The sequence below is a fragment of the Centrocercus urophasianus genome, unplaced genomic scaffold (genome assembly GCF_019232065.1).
Source record: "Centrocercus urophasianus isolate 14NV4802_14NV808 unplaced genomic scaffold, USGS_Curo_1.0 seq_19, whole genome shotgun sequence".
In the NCBI taxonomy this organism is placed as follows: domain Eukaryota; kingdom Metazoa; phylum Chordata; class Aves; order Galliformes; family Phasianidae; genus Centrocercus; species Centrocercus urophasianus.
Genome location: NW_024884744.1, coordinates 11,269,489 through 11,284,122, shown reverse-complemented (window position 1 = coordinate 11,284,122; position 14,634 = coordinate 11,269,489).

The window sequence follows — 14,634 nt, the reverse complement described above, 5'->3', positions numbered from 1 at the left end:
GCGCAACTCCTCCGTCGCGGCCGCTCCGCCGCTCTCGGGGCAGGCGCGCCGCCACAGGTGCGCGGCTCCCGGTGCCGAGCGCCGCCCCTCGGCGGCACCGCACGTGCGCGCCGCGTGCGACAGCGGCGGTCCGAGCTCGGCCGGGGCTCCGCGGGAGCGGCTCTCCGGCGGCGGAGCGGGCAGCCAGCGCCGGGCGGGAGGAGAGTCCCTGCGGAGCGTTCTGAGCGCCGCTGACGGGGCGAAGGTGTGCTAACGTGGGGGCTCGGGGCGATTCGAGGGGTTGCGCTGGAGCCGTTACTTATTTCTCACTAAAGCCCTTGAAAACCCGCGTGCACGGCCCGTGTCCGGAAGGCAGAGCTGGAAGTCGGAGCCCGGCCCGAGCCAGCAGCAGGCCCAGCACAGACCTCTGCTCCGCTCCAACCCCGTGTTTGGTGTGCAGTTTGTACCAGGACTTCCTCCCGCAGCTTTCTGCCGTGAAACAGTCCACGTAGCTCCGTGAAGAAAACAGCACGCATTCAGCGTTACTGACATTACATTCCCATTTCCAACATTATCTATTTTCATAGCCTCAGGGATTTGGCAATTGGTGGTGCTGGTCCATGTAACTTCAAATGAAACCATCTTAAGTAAGGAGGGACATTGTCTTCCATCATTGGCCTCATCTGTTTGCACTGCTTACAACAATACTGCACGCACTCTAAAAGGGCCCACATTCCCCTTATTGTCAGAGGAATACACCTACACGAGGAGAGGAAGAGCAGCCCAAAGTTAGCCAGCAGAAAGGACATATCCGTACAGTGAGGTTGGTTTGTTGACTGATAAAAAATTTATTACAAAGCTAAAATAAGAATAAAAACTTGTAATTAAACAAACTGCCATAAAGACATATTTTTTTGTTAATCGGGACTTGAAGGCTTTTTAAGTGTTAAGATATAATCCCTTAACGTAAGGTCATTGTGGTGGGGGTAGAGGAATAATCTCATATAACACCCTGAGATGGCATTTCTCACTTGTTACTCACGCTCCAGGAAAAAAAAAAAAAAGGAAGAAAAAAAAAAAAAAGAAAGAAAAGATCAAAGAAGGGTCAGGATGAGAGATCAGTGAGTCAGGAAGCAATTAGCTGGGCCCTAGTGCACTTCCAAGTGGGGCTGATCTCAGCACTGCTGTTTTAGTTCCAGGGGACTTTTGTTGATTCCAATGAAACTTCAGAATATGGTTTGGAAATTCCAGCATGTATAGAAGATATCCTACGAACAGACCTTTCACCAACACACTGCATAAGGGTCTGTTATAGAACTGTCCTTAATTGCACACCTTCTTGCTGGGGCTCCAGCCCTGAGGAAATTGTTCATTCACACAGAGGAGAAGTGGGGCAATAACCAGAGGATCGTTTATGCCACTGCTCAAGCAACATCATTTGAAACAAACCATTATAGGCAGCATACAGAAAGGCTTGTGCTGCAATTGTGCAACGAGCACACAAGTCTGCATTATGCTGAGCTCAGCAAGTCCTGGCTCTGGTCCAGAATGACCCTCAGCAGAGGAACTCCAGAACAATTACACCAAGAAGCCTCCTGCCTCCATTGTTGCCCTCCTGGCCACAGATATGACCCAGAGTGTGACAGTCCCTGTCCCCGCCACTGAAGCCTTTCTTTCGCCACTGCTGCCAGCAGCCTATGTGGGATCCTGGGACAGTCCCCTGGTGACATTTTCTCACATCAAGTTGGACGATCACACAGAAGGTTAGCATTAATTCTTGTAATACACCACTTCAGCAAAATAATAAAATTGCTGCTCATTGAAAAGGAATGAGAGGAAAGAGCTTTTCGTATCAGGGTTGCTAATAAGAGAAAACAGAATAACAAGAACAGTGATCCTTTCAGTCTTATGCTCGTCATCTGCATAGTGCCCGAAGCCTAAAAGCAGCTGTCATACAGCACACAGTGCCGAGCTGTGGCAGCAGTACACCTCAGCAGACCTCCTGCAGCTGCAGAGAGATTTCACTTCACTTCCCCTGCAAAGTCAGCGCAACATTTCACAGCTAACCGGAGAAGCAATGAAACTAATGAAGCCTAATTTCCTCTGGCTGTTAAGGAATAAAGCCTGGGTGCAGTTAGCTCATTCATTATGCTGATCTGGATTCTCTGATGCCTGGTAAGATTGGATCATGGGCTGCAGCCTTACCTTCCTGCTTTTCAGGGCAGCGTTTTTTTAAATTGTGATCCATAATTTCATGGACTAAAAAGATACAGACAACTTCTCGATGAGTTCTGCTTAAAGAAAAGCATGCCATAGTAGTATGTGTCTCTCTGCAAAACTTCATGGATACATCCAGTTTCCATGAGGCTACTAAAAATTCAAGCTGTTCTTTTCATTGCAGTGTGCTATTAGTGGCTGTCGTACACACTCAGTTATCAGTCGAAGAACCAGCTCATCCATATCAGCTTTTCTATGGTGGGTAATATAATTCACTCCCTATCACTCACAGAAGGATACAAAGAATTACAGGAATCAATACACTGTGCTCTCAGTGCCCTTTGACCTGAAATTATTCCAATTGTTAAAATCAAAGTTTTACTTTAAAAAAAAAAATAAATAAATAAAACACAATTTCATCTTATTTAATTAAGTCTACTCAGTAGAATCCTTATAAGGTCATCTTACACAGCTTTGATTCTTTGCTTTTCAACCAGGGAATACAGGGAAGAATACAGAGCACAGAGAATCATTTCCCAGTCATGCTCTTAAGTTACCTCTACATCCAAAGTTTGTCCTCATAAGTGAAATGCCTCTCAGTTTAAATGGCACCTGAACACAAGGATCTAGCAATGTGTTGTTCTTATGGTTCAAGGGCCCAGCCGAGTGTGAGCAGCACACGAGCATGTTCCCGATTACAAGAATGAGAGAGAACTGTTGCTTTGTGTTGTGCATTTTTTGGTTTGGGGTGATTTTATTTCCTCTCCAATCTTAAGTTTTCTGCCTGTGTACAGTTTGCGTTCTCCGAAGTTGTCTGAGTTGTTGCTGAATTAGGAGTTTGGTGCCTTGTGTGTGATGTCATCTGCCCCTTCTCCTGCTCTTGTAATAAAGCATTCCTAGTAATGTTGGGACAACTCACCATCCTACAAAAGATGGAGTTCTGTTGTTATTCTGTCAGCTTCAAGAACTAGAAAACCACGTGGAACGGAGTAATGTGTGACTTCACTTTTTAGATTTAAAAATAAAGTGTGTTTATTCTTGCCTAACACATAGAATAGTGTAACTAAAACTTCTATGAACTTGTAAAGTTCTGTTCCTAGCTGCTAATGACCAAATGCTTTCTGGACAGGTACAAAATATGAGAAACAAAAGCCTGTGACACAATACTAGTTATAACCCTTAGCAATTACTGCCAATACAACACACATCAACCTGGATCATCTTCCTCCACACTTTCTGTAATCAGGACTGTGTTATATAATATCAGCTTAACAGCTTCTTAGTTGACTTCCTGATGTAAAGATAAACATGATTATATAACCTGCCTATTTTAACTTTGAGTCAAATGAAGCAGAGGGTGCTGCGTTATGTGGAATGAGCCTGTGTGAAAACCCAAGCTAAGAAGCAAACCTGTCAATAGAAGCTTACACCCTGCTCAGGAGCGTTTTGCTGTGAAAAGCGCAGCAGTTGCTTTGGGTTTTGACTGATCACATGTAATAACTGCGGTTAGAATGCTAGTTTGGGATTTTTTCTACAATCAGGCATTAGGCAATTAAAGTAAAATCTAGTCAGTTTAACTCTTACATTATATAAATGTTTGCTATCCCTCAGGCTGTAAGCACTGCTTGCTCTGTGCTGATTTTTGTCTCTGCAGGAGCTGCCCCAGAGTTGGGGACTGTCCTACATTGGGTCGGACATCTGTGCCTTAGCCATGCAGCCCATCAGCACATTGACATCACTGCATATCACATCCAGATACCTTTGTTTCCTCAGCATGAACAATGCAGCACTTGTAGCAGAGAGCACAGGGCTGTGCAGCCTGGTTAGATCCACAAACCTCTGCTGCCAGTGTGTTGTCTATCACGTGCACCTGAAGGAACCCTTTAAATTTTGGGATTACAGAGACACAAAGGATTAGGTGAGTCAAAAGAACAGAAAGGAAGTTTGATGATAGTGATTTTTTTTTGATGGAATCAAAGTCATACATGTCAGAAGTTGCCTTTGTTAGCAGCTAAGTATCACCTTACGAATGAGGTGTTCTCACAAGGCATTAGGAGATCACAGTTCTCACCAAGTACAGTTGCTGGCCTGCGTCCCCACAGTACTCCCCAAGCAGCTCTGCCCTCTGCTATGCACAGGCTGTGCTGAGGACACCCAGATCACCGGCTCCCCACCTCCTACCTCCACTCCCTGCTGCTCAGTGCTGCAGAAGAGCTGTGCAGAGTTGCTGGAGACAGCAACTCCGCTGGCCCCCAGGGCTGCCTCTGTGGTGAGCAGGTAACTGGATTATCAGGCACACCTTCCTTTTCATGGGCTTCTCCTTACTTGTTTGTGGAGAAGCTTTGAGAGGATAAAGGTGACTGCGTGCAATAGTTAAGTGAAGGAAAAAAGCAGCACTAAAAAAGAATGCAAAAAGAACTCAATAAATGTTTTATCTTGTTTGGAATTTTATGAATAATTTATATCACAGGAGGGAGAGGCCACAGATGAATGAAGCCAAGAGGTGAGTCCTCCGGCGTCACAGCTCTGAGTGAGCAGAGAGAAAATCTGTAAGGCTTTGCCTGGCTGAGTAGGCCCTGCAGATGAAAGGAGCAGCTCTGTGGGGTCACAGACATTGCCCACAGGAATGAATGAGGCCCCTTGTGCCCTTGGGTGAAGCAAGCGTTCAGTGGTGCTGAGCTCACGAACTCTGCAGTGCCTCCATTCTCTTCTGTTTTACTTTGAGGCTGGTTTAGTTGCAGGAAGTCCTTGTAAACCTGTGGTGTTTTCAGGACAGAATGTTGCTTGGAGCCATCGTGCATTTTTCGTAATGCTTTTGAATCCCAGTGGTACTGTTTCTACTCTTATGGGCATAAAAGAGACAGTATCAAAATGAACTTGTTATTGATTCACACACAGACTCCAGTTTGTCCTTTCAATAAGTTCCATGTGACAGATAGCTCATTATGCCTTACAGCTTACATGCCCCTTTTCTTACTCAAATTCCCTGAAGTACTGTTGCAAGCTGAGTTCAATAGGAATTTAAACAGTTTCTGATACACTCCTACTGGCCTCCTATTAGGCTCTCCATATTACTTCCAAGCACATCAACCTAAGCTGTTGCCAGCAGCTCGCATGGAAACCCAACCTCTGCAGCCAGGCCCAAGGATCAAAAAGGTGCAGGAAGCTGGCTGCAAACATCAGGCACACGCACAGAGACAACAAACACTGTAGTACCATTCACTACTGATAATCCAGTGCTTCTCCTCATTCCATCTCTCTGCTCTTTGCCTCCAAAAACAATATCCTTGGAAATAACGCATGTTTTCTTCTTATTTTAAGATTTTTTTTGCATGTGACAGGAAAATCTTCCACTGACTGTGAATGTTCTTTTTAAGAAAGCAAAAAATGATGTCAAAGGCCATACTGCATTCCTTCCCAGGTGTATGCTATTGCAACAGCAGAGCACATGGAGTAACTAGTTTGTCCGATACCAAGCTTGACTCATAAGGGCAACAAAAGTTGGAAGACAGGTGTATGCTTGCAGTTCTCACCCTATTTCCGTGATAATTTAGACATCTGATGGAAGAAAATATTCTTGTGATGCACAGGCTCACAAGGATGAGAACCTTCCTCAGCTATGAGGAAGAGCAATATCTCTCCCAAAGCTGCACGGAGTTTCTGTTTAATGAAGGACTGCTGTGAGCACCCAGATCTCTGCACCAAGGGTGGGCACTGAGACTTGACAGAAGTCTGTGTTGCTGCTCTGGATTGAAGGACTTCTCATTACTTTCCTAATCAGAAATAGCTCAGTTTTCTCTGGGCATAACACAGGTGTAGAACATGCCTCACATTTCAGAGTCCCACTAAGGATTTTCTCAATTATTAATTAAAAGCTCATTTGATTATAAACTCTATCCCATGCTGCAGGAGACATCTAGTTTCATCACTAACAGTTCATTCAGACTCCAAAGATACTGTCCTAAAAGCAAACAGTAGTCCAGAGAAAGAAAACTGCATCATTATTTATAGTATTGCATTACAATTCAGATGAGATTAACCAACTCTGTTTCTAATCTCTTTACAATATATGATGAAGCATGCTTGCCATGTTAGTTTCTGTTGGCTAAGGCTACTTATGCAGGATATATCTTTGCCATCGTCCCAGTCAATTCCTGATGCATCTTTGCCTCTGTAGATACATTTTTTACTCCACCTTACCTTACTGTAAGTGAAAATGATAATTCTGTAGTTAATCCCTGCACTGAGCCCCATGCTTGTATTTATACCAGAAACATCTCATATCTTTGAGGAATTAGCAAACAAAGAATGCCAGTTACTGTCTGTGACTGGAATTGGGTACTGTTTACTCACTGTATCTGTTTTCCAGAGGCTCACAGAACTACAAGCATCAAAGGGAAGCTGTGTGAGGACAATGCAGACCCTCAGACCTCACATGCTTGATGCATTATGTGCTCTTTATCTCAGTTTGTGAGGAAACATCAGGTTCTGGTGCCCTGCTCTGTGCTGCAGCACTGCATTCCCTGCACCAGAATGCAATGCCATGCTGGCCCTAGTCCTACTGGTGATGTGGTCAGAGAGGTGTCTGCTTTACAGCTTCTAAGGACCTCCAGAAATGGCTCTATCCATGCTGTAAGCATTGGTAAGTAAACAATGTGGTCTACCCCAGTGAGTTCAAATTAATGTTTCCACATACTACAAACGCTTGCTGCTTTTTATAGTTTTGCAGTTGGTTATTTCAGTACACTGCTGGGATGGGTGGAAAGTATTTTTGAAAATGTGGAAAATTTATAAGCCTCCTCCAAGCACCCTGCAGATCTTACCAGCCCCACTCCTGGACCAGAGGGGTTACATGGCTGATGCCCACAGAGGAAAGCCATCTGCCAGCCCCAGGCAGCCCCTGTCCAACCCTTACAGCAGTGGCACTGGTGAAACCCAGGGAACAGCTCCACAAGCACCACAGAATGAAATCATCAGCCTCACACCCCAACACGTTCTGCAGCGCTGGGTATTTAAAGCAATACTGGTACTGCACAGATCCCAGTGAATTCCAAGGAGCAGTGCTGTGCAGGCAGCTCAAAGAAAGCTTTCCTCGGGCGGTCCTGCTACACTCCTTAGCACTGCCTGGGAAGGGCACAAGCATTTCCCATAGGGCATCTCAGATAGGATTGCTGATAAGAAATGTCTGAGCAGCTTACTATGACTGCATCTGCTTTTCAGGAAATGGGTGAGATGAACTTATTCCACATCAGGACAAATATTTGAAGCCAAACAAAACTGAACTGGGAATGGTCTAAACCAGCAGTAGTTTTGTGTGCCCCTCTGTGACTTTTCAGGTCAGGCACGCTTATAGTGGCACTGAAGAAGACCTGCCTCCCCCAGCAGTGTCTTTGGGCAGAGGAGTGAAGTAACACATTTTTACCCAGTGGGGGAGGTGGCTGGATTGTTTGTCCTAATGAACATTTCTGGCAGCTTGACTGTGTTAAATTACAGCACAACATTCCCTACAGCCTCACATTGCTTCTTCAAAAGCTCTCACATGTGGCATATGAAGAAATAGCCCCCACTGCTTTCTCTGACTGTATTAGGGCACAGATAATCACTAGGTCAGGGAACACCTTCAAGGCACAGTGGTACATTGAATGCAACAGCAACTAACCAGCTCCAAAGCTGAGCAGTGCGCCTACCCACCCCTCATTGGGAGTGGGATCACTCTCCTTGTCACCTAACACTGACAGTGTTGGGGTACAGCTGCAAAAACAGCACAGCTTCTGCTAGGCTCATTACAACTTTCTTTTAAGCACAACCTGCGGTTGCTGTTTTTAATTTAGTATGTAACACAACTCCTGCATTGGCCTGTTACAGAAAAGGGAACAGCTATTCTTCCTCTACTTTTATTGGCAAAAAGAACTGTCGAAGTTCACACACCGCCTACAATGCGCTGAGGAAGCAAAATGACAGTCTTGCCTCATGCCCAGCTGGGATCAGAGCCCATGCAGCTGAGGGGCTGATGGTGTGGATAAGTGTATGTCCCTCTTTCTTGAGTCCCACTGGCCTGGCTTAATCCCCAGGATGTGCTGTATAGATACGAGTGGGCTCAAAGAATGCCTGCATCCTCCCAAAGGCCACACAACAGCTCCCAGTCTTCTGCAAACATCTAGGTACAATATGCCTCAAAATAAGAAATGTCAGTGCATCCATAAAACTAAGAACAGGAAAAGAGACATGCATATGCAAATTGTTATGTAGAACTGCCTAAAGTTCTGAAGAGTTTACATGGAAGACAAATCTGAAATCTCACAGATTTTCAGCATGACTCAGGGGGCATCCAACCAGTGAGCGTGACTCATGGGCTGCGTAGGCATATAAAGGTATGTGGGTAGGCTTCTGGAAACCGTATGGTTTCCTGCAGGAGCTGAAGCTCAGTGAGAGGGGTGGCAGGGAGAAGAAATGCCATGTTTTATCTCTGTAATGCAATGGGAAGCACAGCAATGGCAGCAGAACAGCAAGGTCCCAGGCTACAACAAACAAAGATTCACTCAAATACCACAGCCACAACACATGAAATAAAGACACTACTTACCCTGAGAAAGCCTCAAGCAGGTAGGAATCTCCATTGAGATGCCCCCACCTCCACCATCAGCCCTTAAATGAGGTCTGGGTAGGGTGGATCTTGGCTACAGCCCTTTTGGTCCCTCAGGTACATTCCATGCACCTGAGCTCCCCTGGATTGGTCCTGCCTTCCCACCAGGTGCTCAATCACTGGTTCAAGAAGCATCTCAGCATTTCTGCTACAATCCTACAGTGAGCTACTTGAGCACTGCCTGTCTGAGCATTCCTGACAGAATGGAGCCTGGCGAGAGCTGGCTTCCATCAGCATGGCAGAATACCTCTGCTGTGCTGAGGAGTGGGGTCTGTTTACAGGAGAAGCCTTTGGAACACATCGAAATTTAAGGGGGTGAGAGGCAATTATATTCCCAAATAGTTTGTTTTCGTTGAAACCAAACTTTAAAGAATTCTCTATCGGAGGCCGTACTCTGGCAGAACAGGGACATCATGTGGGTCTTCGTGAAAGCAGCTGGAAGTCATTTCATTTGAAGTCTAAAAATGTTTCAAAGTGAAGTGCCAAACTTAGATTTCCAACAAGACATCTACTCCATAGATGCCAAAGGAGAATTATTTGTTTAACCCAGTCTAAATGCATCATGAAATACTATGATTAAATGTTAAGGTGGGCTTCTCTGATCAAAGAGGGGGCACACTGCAGTAGCCAATTCCTGGCACAAGACAGGGTGCAGAGCTGCCATCCAGTGAGAACAAGAGAAGTATGACAAGCTGCTGCACCACTGGGGAACTCAGGTCTCCCTTCCCAAGCATCAGCAGAATTCACATGGTGATTTCCCTTAGGGTGGGAAGAAACAAGCAGCTAAAGCTGAGTCATGAGTTCTGTGGCTTCTTGTGAAGTAGGGCAGGCGCTTTTCAAAGGTGGACTGCGCACAACAGCCATACACTGCCCCTTATTATGTAAAAGCAGACTGCAACTATTTCCTGAAAAAATAAATTGAAAAGAATGGACATTTTTCTTTGTTATTTTTCCTGTAACAAGATCTTCCTCACTCCAAACACTATAGAAAAAACTGAAAAGGGGAAGCAAAATATGAAATATACTGCTCACAAGGAAAATTTTCATTTAAGTCAGTCTCACTGCAACATAGCATCTGCTGGAGATGGTGCATTTGCTCCTGTAGCTTCAGTCTCAAGTCCAACAAGAGCAGGAGGCCAGTGAGGAAATCAGAATGGATTCACGTGTCTTTTGTCAGCCAAAGGTATGTGGCAACATGAGGCTTACATCCTGCTGGATCTCATGGCTGCCTGCTGTCTGGGGAGATGTCTGAGCTGATCTTACCTGTGCTCACAGCAACCTGAGCTGCCTTGGAGCTGGGGAAACACTTTCTCTGCATTGCACAAATGTTCCTTGGAATCTCTCTCCAATCAAAAATGTTCCAAAAATGGGACTGTTTTACCTGAAAATATCCAAGCCTATGAGGATATCCAAGTAGAGGGATCTGTGTTAGAGATTTACACTGAAGTGTTTCACCTAGGGCTTTCTCTGTGGCTTTCATAGAGATGGAAAATGCTATTCTCACCACAGTAGAGGATATCCTTAGATAGCACAGACTGAGTTGCTCTGCTCCGGGACTAAGTGAGAATTTTGCCAATAAATATCAGTAGATGAAGATATGACCCTTCTGCCAACGCTGCTTTTGCATCATAGCAGGCTCAGGGAAGGAGAAGAGACAACCGTCTTGATCTAACAATGCAAGAGAAAAAATGGAATGATAGAAATAAAACACCGGTCTCCAAGCTGTCAGAACATCTCCTCTGCCTTGAGGCCAAGCAAGGAGACAGCAGCGGGAGAGCAGGATACAAGAGGACTTCGACAGCAGTGATGAGCCATCAAAGTTTACTTCCAAAAACCTTTCAGAAAGAATGGATGCTGAAGAGTGAGCCCCACGTTTGTGTGCCTGGCAGGGTGCTCGTCTGCTGTCTCCTGTCAGCCTCTAGGGAGGAGGCAGCGAGCGTGGGCTCCAGCATGGGTCCTGCATCTCGTTCACTGGTGATTGATGCACTTAGTGCTTCATTCTTGATTTTATGAGATCAGGCCTTTGCAGAGAGTGCTATGCTATCAAATAGACAAGCTCTGTAAGCCTTACAGGTTTTGGATGGTAATCTTCCTCCTCTTCTGATGCTTGTCTAAATAAGCAATTGAATTAATTAATTTAACCTTAAGGCAATAAAGATGTCTCTGTGAGAGCTTGAACACAACCAACAGTTAAATAAACTCCATCTAATTACATCTCATTTGTATGCAATTATCGGTGCCAGCAGGGCTGGCCAGCTGGGTCAGGCCTCCAGCAGAGGGGCAGTGCTCTGCTCTGGGCCTGCCAACCTCCTTCCTCAATCCAGCATGGAGCTAGGAGGGGAACCCTGCAGCACACGGCCCAGGATGGCTCTATACAGGCTCTGCTCTGTGAGAAGGATCAGAAGGCTCTGATGTGAGATGAAGATTTGTCTTTCGACCTCTGTGGTAGGTTAATCAGTGCTGATTACAAACCGAATACAATCTCATTAATTTGCAACACAGAATAACAAGAGCTGTTCAGCAGAGAGCAGCCCTGCATCCTTCTCCTTCAAGTGTGAAATTCCCACATTTCTTAGCAGCATGGCAGGAAGCCGTTTAGGAAGAAACCAGCATGTAGGTCTGGTAAGGGCCAAAAGCAACTGAGCAGCAGATAACAGCTACCTGATGAATAGCACTGGAGTTTTATGTTGCTTTTCCCTTTTAAATGTGACCGTGGTTCATGTGCAATTCAGTTTGTATTTCCTCTTCCCAGTTGGAAGGGAGAGAGAGCAGATCTACTGAGCCGAGGATTTCTGTGCGACTGTCCCTGTTGGATGATGGTGACATAAGCTGGCTGTCTTAGGGATTTCAAGTAAGCTGAAGCTTGGAAGGCTGAGCTACACAGAAGCAGCATCAAAGCACACCCAGGAGCCCAGAATAAGAAGGAGAAGCAGTCACACAGACTGAAGTGGCTCAGAAGTGCTAGAACTGGGCAGCAGATTAAATATATATTGCTGTGAATATGGTCTGAGCTTAAACCAGCTCCAGCGAGATATCCTGCAGCGTGCCACCCTTAGGGATCAGCAGCCTGCGCAGGGGGAGAGGTGGGCGGAAGGCACAAGCTATCTTTTTTGGCATGCAGCCCTCAAAACACATGGCTCATCCCTCCTTTCTTGTGGCCAGGCAGCAATGCAAACAAAGAACCAACTCACCCCGCCTCCAGGTCACATTCAGAAATATCATAGCCCAGATATTTAGCATAGAAACACCTGTACATGAAGACTCACAGCTTTGTCTTGCAGCATGCCGTGGAGCAGCATGGCTGGGGCACAAGCAGGCAGATGTGCTGCACAGACTGGTGTGGGGGCACAGATTCAATCAGCAGATGACAGGCATGTTTTGGAAAGGTCATCCTCCCTGATTATGTGTGAAATATGTTACCTTACTGCTAAACCCAAACTGACATGCTTACCTTTCAGCTACTGCATTTTAAAAAGCAATAGTCAGGTGAGGTACACAATGCCAGTTACCCCAGAAGGAGCAGAAAGCAAAGCTTAGAGTCTCCTAAGCAGTTTATAGGCTACATAGGCTACACGTTATGCTTCCGTGCCTCCTTTATGTAAAGCAAAAACCTGCAAAGTCCTTCATCTCCGGCACCCTTGGGAGCAGCACTGCCACACGGGTCGCCGGGTCGGCACCAGCAGCAGAGTGTGGCTGCAGTCATGGCATGTTCGTGCCTTCCTCCTTACGTGTTTGGCGTCGGCTCCTCCATCAGCACGGGGCAAACAGCGGGACTGCATGGCTGTCCCTATGCTGCGCATCACGGTCGCACCTTACTGCGGCTCAGCATCCCTGCGATCAAGGGACTTTTTATCTGGATGAGCTCCGTGTAACTAGGCTGAAATACATCGCACAGGAGTGAAAGTAATCCTAATAGGAAATGGGGGAGTGTTCGCAGCAAGAAACCTGCTCGGCGCCTCTGTTGGAGATGGCCGGACACAATTCCCTTTGCAGCTCAGCGTCATTCATATGTAAATCAAAGCCGGTTCAAAGGCTTCTGCTGAATTCTTGATTCCCCCTGACTCTGGCTTTCAGTTTTCCCCATTATGCCAACAGCTTAGTCAGAAGTCTTTTAAATCACCGGAAACATCTCAATTATATAATTAACCAGAATGCGAATATCTGCGAGCTGCCACAAGGGCAGGATTGGGCTGCCCAATTTTGGGCACGGTGGGAGCTGTGTGACACTCTGGTTTTCAGCCAGGGCCTGAAGGTAGAAGGTACAGCTGTGACTCTGCCCATTCCTCCAAGGACATGGCAGCCACCAACTGCTGCTTCTGGAGATGGCTTGTGAAGAACTCAGTTCAGCACAAACTTCTTTGTTTTAGCTTAAACTGGAAAGAAACAGAGGTCTGATTTTGCATTCTGGGACTTTGACACAGAAGGGAACATGCAAAACTGCAAGTGGAGTGGAGCAACCTGTGTACCACTGGGGATAGCAAAGAAACGGAAGGGGCATTCAGATATATGAGAAAGAGGAGATCCCTTTTACAGATAACATGGGATAATGGCAGGGCAGAATGACCCCTGGCTAAGTTAACCCTTTGCTTGGTTTTCAGTAGGAAAACAATAACGATGAATATGAAGAAAAGGCAAAATAGATAATAGGATATCTAAATACTGTGTAAAAAGCAGTTTCGGTACTTGGGATGGATTTACATGACCTCAGAAACAGCTGTATCTGAATGAGTCTCTCATGTCTGGGACATCTCAATATAACTTGGAAAAAGATAATGTTAAGGCAGAAGCAGGGAAGCAAGCTCGAGCTCCAGTGCTCTGGCTGCAGCAGGGAGCTAGGTCTTAAATTGGGAAAGAGTCAGAGATAATGGGAAACACAAGAACATTAAATATGGACTTTGCAAAGAGAAATGTTGTCAGACTTTATTCTTTCTTCCTTTGAAAGTCAAAGGAAGCCCCTTAGAGCTCATCTCTTTGGACTTCAGAGAAGCGGCTGACATGGCATCAAAGGGAGATCAGCAAACTGGAGACACTTCTGCTAAAATGCATTACAAAGCAGGAAGGAACCAAACCAGCTCCAGGGGCAGCGGTGAAAAGCAGTGCTGATGGAGGGAGGGTGAGCCTGGAGAAGAGTGAACGATGTGGGGCCTTAAGGGCTGGCTGCTGAGATTCGCATTTCCATGTGTGGCACAAGAAGTGCCAGCAGTTCCGCAGCCCCCAGGTGAGCAGGGGTGCTCCTGGCAGCACCAGCCCCTACCACAGTCCTCACACACTCAGGGCCATTCACCAAGCTGATGACACAGGCGTTGCTTCACGGTGGTCAGAGCCCTTGGCTCATAAAATAGGAGCTTGGGTTTCCTGCCTTTCATCAAGTCAGGAGCCCTTCAGATCCAGCTCATTGAAGGAAGATAACATCTCTTGGCGCGCGCTCTTTCCTCACTTATAGGTTAACTTCATTGTTCAGCCTCTGCACAGCACATAATACGTCTCACCCCTGGTAATCTCCAGCAAATTTCCCTACTGATGTGGATGGATACCAGCCAGGCACCACCAGTTATGATGTAAGGGAGTTCGTTAGCTCTGTGCTCCATTTTTCTCTCCAGTTTCTACCACCAGCACCACACCACAGGACTGCACGAGTGCCTGCAAGTGCTGGAAGTAGCCTGGCTCTTCTCTCCTCTGGTTCTCCTTAGGGACCGTGCTCAGCAGTGCTTACAGCCAGCATCAGGTGCTCCTATTCTGTTAGATAATGGCACAACTCTAGCAAAGTCAGTGCAGTTCAAAGAAATTAAGGAGTA